The 8,386-nt window shown below is 34.5% G+C and overlaps 1 pseudogene; it reads right to left on the bottom strand.

Moving 5' to 3' along the window:
• Positions 1-381: 381 nt before the first annotated feature.
• LOC116125297 lies at positions 382-6,169 on the bottom strand (annotated as a pseudogene).
• Positions 6,170-8,386: the final 2,217 nt, after the last annotated feature.

Below are 8,386 nucleotides of genomic sequence, written 5' to 3'. Positions count from 1 at the left end.
AATAATTCTGGCCACCCAAGGCTTCATATGCCTTCTGTTCACAGTCAACAACCAAATCAAATAGTAATTATATTTTAAACTGGACACTACACAAATTCATGTAGAATCTGAACTGCCACTTCTAATATAAGTTTAGGACAGATTTTGAGATCTATACAAGATTGTTAATCACACATAACCTAATTCTTTCTATTTCCTTGCCTCCTTACTCCCATAGGAAGATAAAATCTTCTTGCCGTAAGATGACTCCAATCCAATCTCACTGCAAAGGTAATAAACTTTGGCATCAAGACTCTATGGATGTTAGCGGCCTTCAAAATGTTTATCCAGCCTCAATATCTCAAAAAATAAATGTGTAATCCAAAGAACAAACGCTAATAATTATAGCTTTAGATCAACAACAGAATTGCCAGACTCAAGCTTTACACGCTTTGAGTGAGTTTCCTTCATCCAGTCAAGGCAGTCCTCAGCAGTCCCAGAGGGATGGGCAAGCTGCCATGCACAGTTTTTGTTGCTGCAAAGTAAAGAATTAATTAGCATTTGAACTTCAAAACTTTTTTTCTTTTTTTGGTTCTTAGATGCATAAAGATTGCCTTACCCACTCCCTAACAAGCGGCCCTCCAGATTTAAGCTGCAAAACACTCATAATCTCCTTCCCATTAACCAAAGGTTTCACGTCCCCACTTTCTCAAGACCTGCATTTCGACATAATTTGAACTCAGATAAGACATGTTGAAATTTTGTTCATATACAATATCAAGCATCGCGCTTGTTTGCTATAATTCGTCACCATGTTGTACATTTCATTTCTAGCAAATAAAGGTCATCCATTGATTTCAATCTTCTAATGGATATTTTCATCTTCAATGTAATCGTATTCTAAAACCAATTTAAACATTTTTTGTTTTTTTTAATATTAAGCTATCATAGCAACTATCTAAATTGCTAGCTGGCTACTCACACAGTGCTATGCTTAAGCATCAATGAATTTTGCTTAAACTTTGGGTTACAAGTAACAATAAAAAATATTTTAGTAATCATATTCTGGAGGGTCAAACAAGTACTACCAAGTATGAATTAACAGCGAACTGTAAGGACTATAGAAGGCATTGGCCATACCTAGTTTAGAAATCGCATTCTCAACTGCCTCAAATAAATCTCGCTTTTGTCCGTTGAAAGTGCTCGTTTAGAATATCATCAGTATGGTCAACATCAGTGGGATATAACAAGGTAACATTAACAAGGCAACTCGCCAAAATCTTTGATTTCTCTGAGAAAAATCCTGCATAAATAAGAAATAAGAAGTCAGCCCAAGGAATATATGTAACTCAAGGTATACCATGCCAGAAAATGTGCTTGTAACAACAGAAATACAATAATATGCAAATATCACGTCAAGAGATCCTGTACAGAAAAAAATGTTTTGTTTTTGCTATCATAAAAACCTAGTCCCTTCTGTCATTCTGCTTCATCATTAATACACATCTTTTTACTTTGTATCAGAATATATATAATAGTAAAATGTGGAATTCATCAAGGCAACTAATATGATTATATATGCCTCTAAATCTTATGAACCTCTATATCTTTGAATACATTGGAAAGGGAATCTTAAAAAGATAACTCCGAACAATATAATTGATCAAATGTCAACTTCAAGAGGACATGTTTGAAAGTACTTCCACGTCAGCTATTCAATGTTTTACTAGTGAAACTTTTCAATCTCCATGAAAGGTCTGAATATGGTATAATTATCTTTTTGATTGGTCAAATGAAAGTCAGGTTTACGCACATCTTTAAGGAGGAAAATCCTTATGGATAATTTTTAGTTGATCTAGCACTTTTAATAGTGGGGTCTTCCCCCATGGAATTGCTTCTACATCATGCAAGATTTTTAGGGTTTCCCAGATGTAAATTATTAAATTGTTGCATCACAGGCATCTTTATAATTCTCCCTTTAGCTTTTATATAGGCTTCTTCTGATAGGTTAGGCTTATTACTACCCTACCCCTTTCTAGGCGTTATTTTTCTTGCTTAATAATTTTCTTGGACCACCAAGATCCAGGAGACAACTAAAAGCAAGACCCTTTCAAAATTACTAACATCAGCAACTTCATACCTTCAAAACTCGCAGTTTCAAAGGAACAGAATCATCAACCAATTCTCTACCCCAATCAACTCAACAAGTTTGACGTCCTCAGTGGATCAAGATATGGAATCAAGGATAAGAATTTCTCCAATGACTTGTGAATGTTTATTACCTAGAAAAAGAAAACCTAATTTATAATACGCTAGAGATCATGAAGTCTTGATACAGGTTGACAAAGTACACTTTAGGACAAAGATGCAAAATTAAGAAATAAAAGAAAGTATATTTAGGCATACTGTTTCAGCATCACTGGCTTTTCGCTTGAGAGACTCCCTGAAAATGTAGTTGACAATAGGCATCTGCATGAAGGATAGAGGTTTAGCCTTTAAGCCGCAGATAAATGAGTTTTGAGAATTGATGCTTAGATGTAAAAGCACAGATATCAGTACTCTTTTAAGCAGCAACGAAAGAGATTTTGTGAATTCATGTGGAGATATAAAAGCATAGATATCAATATTAAAACTTTATACCCACCATTCATTACATGCACCCTTATCTCCCTCTCTTATTTACTATGGCGACTTTTGGTTAAGGCAGTTCAATCCAGAGCTTATTCAGGCATTCAGATTCTTCTTTGTTTTCTATACAATCAACTGGAAGAGTCTTGGCCTCTTGGGCTGATGTTGCAAGAGTTGCCAGAGCAATATACCTCAATTTTTTTGTCATATTGCTTAATATTTGTGAACTGATTTTTTTTTTTTCTTTTGCGAAACTTTGCATTAGCTTTTTGCCCCCTCAGAGAAGTCTCTTGTTAATATAGCAAGTAGTTTCTCTAATATTACACAATTTTTTCGGTTTTCCAATAATTAAAAAAAAAAAAAAAAAAAAAAAAAAGTTCTCAATAGAACTCGATGCTTGCAAGAGAAGGCATCCCTTATGAATTCCAGCATCAATACGGACTTAGGACCACAAAAATAGGTAACACCCAATTAATAAAGTTCTAATCTCTTGCTTAAAATCTTCCATATTACCTTGTATCAAATGTTGACCTTACACTTTTCTGGAAAGGCTCACCAAAGCTTAGTCAAGGGACCTATAATTCCAGATATTCTCTTTAGCCGAGCTTATTAGATTAATCCACAAAGTCCAAAACTCATCATAAATTCCCAAAAATTTGAACCCTAGTGACAGTTGCTGCAGTGAAAAAACAATAGTGGCCAGTTACAGATATAAAATATTAATGAACATCAAAATATTCCGCTACATATACAAGTAAACGTATAAGCCCAATGCAAACATTGTCAAACCTCACCAAATATAACATGGAAGTATATAAATGAAAATCAATGCTACAGCACAAGAAAACAAACACACCTTTTTCCTTTGTTATCCTTATATGTGATCTCTTTGAATGGGAGAAATAGAGCAGCATACAGGGAAAGCCTTCTTTGCTCATCCTACATTCACATATGACAGAATATGTAATTCAAAGCCTAATACAATAAAATATAAAATATAAACATTAGAAAGCAAGAATAAAATAAGCAAATAAACTGAGACCGTGATCAGCACTAGTTGCCACACAAAATGGAACAAAATATAAAAATGGAAGATAGCACTGACACTTAAGTTCGAACACCCATTAATTGAGTAAGGTTCCAAGCAGCATCCAGTAAGCAATGCAAGCCTATATAAGCAAACAAAGATTAAAGTGGATACAGACCCATCTAGTTAATACTAAACTACATATGCTATAATTCTCATGGCCCAATAACACTGATACTTAGAAGGATACTATCTAGCAAAGTCAAGTAAGAAAAAAAGTTAAGATGCAAAATTAAAGAACATAAAAATGATTAGAAGAAAATATCAGTAAAATCTAGTGGTTTTCCATCAGATAAATTATCAATATTTTGAATTCTTGTACCAAACATGCCACAGAAATGGAAAACAAATTGCTAATAGAGTTAAAGAGATCAATAAGAGCAATATCTTTACGACACAAGTACTAATAACTTGGAATCCTGTACTTATGTTTCTAATGCACATATTCTCAAGATCCCGCTTCAACAATAAAAACCAAGTACAAAGTGATTTCGACAACGGACATAGGAAAGATAGATAAGCAATCAAATGAAGAGAGAGAGAAATAGTAGAAGAGACAAAAATAAGAGAGAAACAGATTGCAAAGAATTGAGAAGATAAGAGTATATTAAAAATTTAAATATTAAAGATAAGGGCTCTTGCACCACTACTGACATACACGAAACAATTTTAAACCTCTCAGACAACATAAATTCAATGAAAAAGATTAAAGATTTAAGAAAGAAAGTTGATATAATGTCTAATTTACTGCCATTGTCACAGTACACCACATCATTTGAAAATTACAAACTCTGATCTGGTCTTCGTTTTTTCAGTTGATCTCAACCTCTTGAAAAATTTATGTCCCAGTGAATTCACAATTCAAAAAGATTACCAAGGACAGATCTTATGATATTGTATTTTGAACAATTCATACCTATCACATCCATCTGATACTGCAGGCTCAGATTTAGGAGAAGATTAAAACAATCCAAAAAAGTGTCAAATCACAAATGAGGTCAGTGCTTTAACTGGTTGATTGCCAAGGACCATGAGATCAATCTGCACAAACAAATAGAAACAAGCAAATAATTAAATAATAATTTCACACTACATATTGTAACCAATTAAAATTCCTCATATCTACATGAACTTCTGTTCCCGAAAATCATATATTCCTAGAAACTACCATCTGAAATTGACAATGAACATACTTCTGTTCCAATGCGCTCTTTGCTAATTTTGGCTGCAAGAGCAGCTTTCACCTCATCACAGCAGCAGCTTTTTTTAGCTCTTCATCTATTATGAATCCAAATCTTGCACCTAATACGAACAACAAGCAAGTTTGAGTATAAAAACATAAACAAGCAGGAAAATGGTGAAATCATTCACCAAATTCAATCATAAGGTGTACCAGGAACCTTATGCAGTACAACAAGATTGGTATGAAATGCTAAGGTTAAATTATGATAGGCATTCACTCAATGTTCACCACGTGCAACAGTGTCGCCTTGCCTACACAGCATTAGCCATCAGAAAAGCAATATCTAAAACAAGAACTTGATATTTAATATCAAGGCTAAGAAAATTTTGTCATTCAGGTGACTGATGCCAGGTCACGGTCTTGTAAGAAACAACTACTGGATCGCAGTAATACCTTCCTTAAGATCCAACACCAGTTCTCAACATTCACATTACAAATAGTCCATTTGGGCTCAATGCAACCAGATATTTGAATGAATCTTGCAGTATGTAATATTTTTTTGCTAATTCCTGATGTGCACATCTGTGTGTGTACCTATATAATCACCAACTGATTAGTTAAAAAATGCAGTGGAAGGGAAAAAGGCCAATGGTGAACGCTGTGTTAGACATAAGGCACATAACTAAAATTATTTGGAAAAATTGAGAAAGTACCAAAACGAATAGCTCTAAGAACTCGAAGGGGTCATCCAAAAATGTAGCTTTTGGAGGCAATGGAGTCACAATTTTTCCAGATTTTAGATCTTCAATTCCTGAAAAAGTTTATAGGTAAGGCAAAATAATAATAACGAAAGTTTAACTCTGTGGACAAGTAGTTCTTGAAAAGATAAAAGCAAATAAAGTACATATCACCTCTTCCTATCTTCAACAGAGCTCGTGTTGTATTGTAGAACAAGCTGCCGAAGGAAAAGTAAACCCCATTATTACAATAATATGGAATTACCTTTAAAGTATGTATAACAAGAAGTCCAAGGAAGTTGTATACAACCAAAGGAATGATTTCCACAATTCTAAGCATTTAATGAGTTCTACAAGTAAGCAAAATATTAACAAGACATGAATTATTCAGAGTGATGATCACTTTTAAAAACCAATATAAATGGTATGCTTTTAATTTCCAGTATAGAGATTTAGCCACCTATCCTACACAGGAAAGAAAAGATACCTATTAATGGTCAGATCCCTTCGATAAGCATCTTCTTCTCGCTGTGCCAAATTTCTGCGATGAGGCATGAGTAAACTTATTCATTCATCATCAAGATCAGATTTCATTTCTTCATCTTTACCAAATATAATTGGATTGCAATGTTATAGAGATTGCAAATGCATAATTGTGAAAAGAATATCCTTGAAAAGTTCATTGACGACAATGGAACATCCACAAAATAATGAAGCTTGAAAGACCTTTGAAAAAATAAAGAAACCATAAGTATAATAAAATAAATAAACTAATTTACCAATTACTAAATCCTCATCTATCCTTATAAAAGCATTCCAATTGAGAAAGCAGAAATGATGGCAGTAAGGTATTATAAAAGTTTTAAGAGAGTATAATAAAGCAAAAAGCTTCAAGCACTGAATAGATATTTTAGGCAAAAATGAGTAACAAAGTACAGAAGTTGAAAATGTGATTAACAGTTTACCATTGTTGGAATGGGCTATCTCGCTGTAGTCTTCACATCTTAAGTTTACAAAATCAATCCATAAATTAAAAAGGTACATCCTTGCCGTTCTAAGTGTTTGGACTGATCTGGGTTACTGAAAGTTTGAAATTAAACAGTAAATTGTCCAGAAGTAACGAAACAGCACACAAGATTCAAAAGCTTAACATCCATAATTCCATTGTTAAAATCATTACCTGAAAAATTGTATCCAAAAACATATTCAATGATATGAACATGGATATGCATAAGCCAAAAAAAAAAAATATATATATATATATATCTCAGACCGGAATAGGATATTTTTAATGGAAAAGGGAGAAACAAATAGGGAAGGAAAAGCCCTCACTGATAATTATACGTGCAAAGGACAAAAACATACCACGTAATCAGAAAAAGATGAAAAATAATTCATATTCAACTGACAACAAGAAGCAAATTAGGCCAACGAGGACAATAAACTTTATATGCCAAAAATTCTTATAAATACTATATTACAAGAGGTTTATAGTGATGATTTATCAATGTCTCACAACAAAACTCCAGAATTTAAACAACAACAAAACATCCATATGTATGTCTGTATCACATCAAAATTTAAAAAACGCTTCTTTGTTAATAGTGATGCTTTATCAATGTCCCTCTTTACCTGTCTAATTCTTATACTTAACAAATTCACCATTTCTCCAACAATCCAAGAACTAGCATCCTTGAAGCCGAAAAACAACCTCACGACACCAACAGAGAGATATGAGGCTAGATCAGGCCTCGTTGCCTATCGATAAAGTGGCACAAGCTCATATCATGCCTCATTGCCACCAAAAAAGTGGTGCAAGGCTAGATCAAGCCTTGCCCACTTCACTAGTGGCTTAGGAGGCAAGATCAACCCTCTCATGCCTCACCAATAAAATGAGAGGCCACATCTAACCTCGTGTCGCACCATTGGCGACTTGCAAAGCTATATCAAACTCGCATCACCAATGGCTTACAAGGCCTGATCAAGCCTCACATGGCTTTGGCGACAACTTGCAAGGCTAGATCTAGCCTAACACACTAGTAACACTTGCTGAGTAGTGGTGTAGGGGGAAAAAAAGAAGAATAAAAAGGATAAAATTGAAGAAAAACAAATAAGGGTTTCATAGGAAATGAAAAGTCTAAAATGCCCAAAAGTTGATGTTAGATTTCTAGGGTTACTTTATCCACTATCTAAGCGGCAAATCGTTTATCAACTCAGCAATAAGAGATTAAACAGAAGATAAGAAATCAATCAAGCATACCCAAGACACAAAAATTATAGTGGTTCGGCTTTAGAGCCTACATCCACTTTCCAAGGCTCACAATAAGGCATTCCATTATCAATCAACACAATACAGAGTAAAGATCAAATCAGAACATAAAAGATTATAATAAGGAAATAACACACCCAAATCCGAAAACCCTAGGTTTTCTTCAATATGAAATATGCTTCTTCCTTCAGCATCAGCATGTGTTAAATACACATGATCCCTTCCTAGATCGTCATCCACCAGCCTACGTGGCGACCAATTTGCCTGAACCAATATGCTGCTCGGCCACATTTAATTTGCTAGAGCCCCCTTGAGGCCTGGTTATTTTCTTCTCTCCCGAGCCATTGTGCTACTCGGATACTTTCTATTTCTTTGAGCTCCTAATCAACTCGACATTTTCTTCACTGGCCCTTTTTGGGGCTCGAGAACGTTCTTCCCATCAACTACCTTAAAGGCAGTTGCAGGCCTCTTCGCGCTTGGGCCTTCCCCAAGCTCGCCACCGG

This window comes from Pistacia vera, unplaced genomic scaffold (genome assembly GCF_008641045.1).
Source record: "Pistacia vera cultivar Batoury unplaced genomic scaffold, PisVer_v2 Contig162, whole genome shotgun sequence".
In the NCBI taxonomy this organism is placed as follows: Eukaryota; Viridiplantae; Streptophyta; class Magnoliopsida; order Sapindales; family Anacardiaceae; genus Pistacia; species Pistacia vera.
This window is presented reverse-complemented; position numbering and strand designations above follow the sequence as displayed.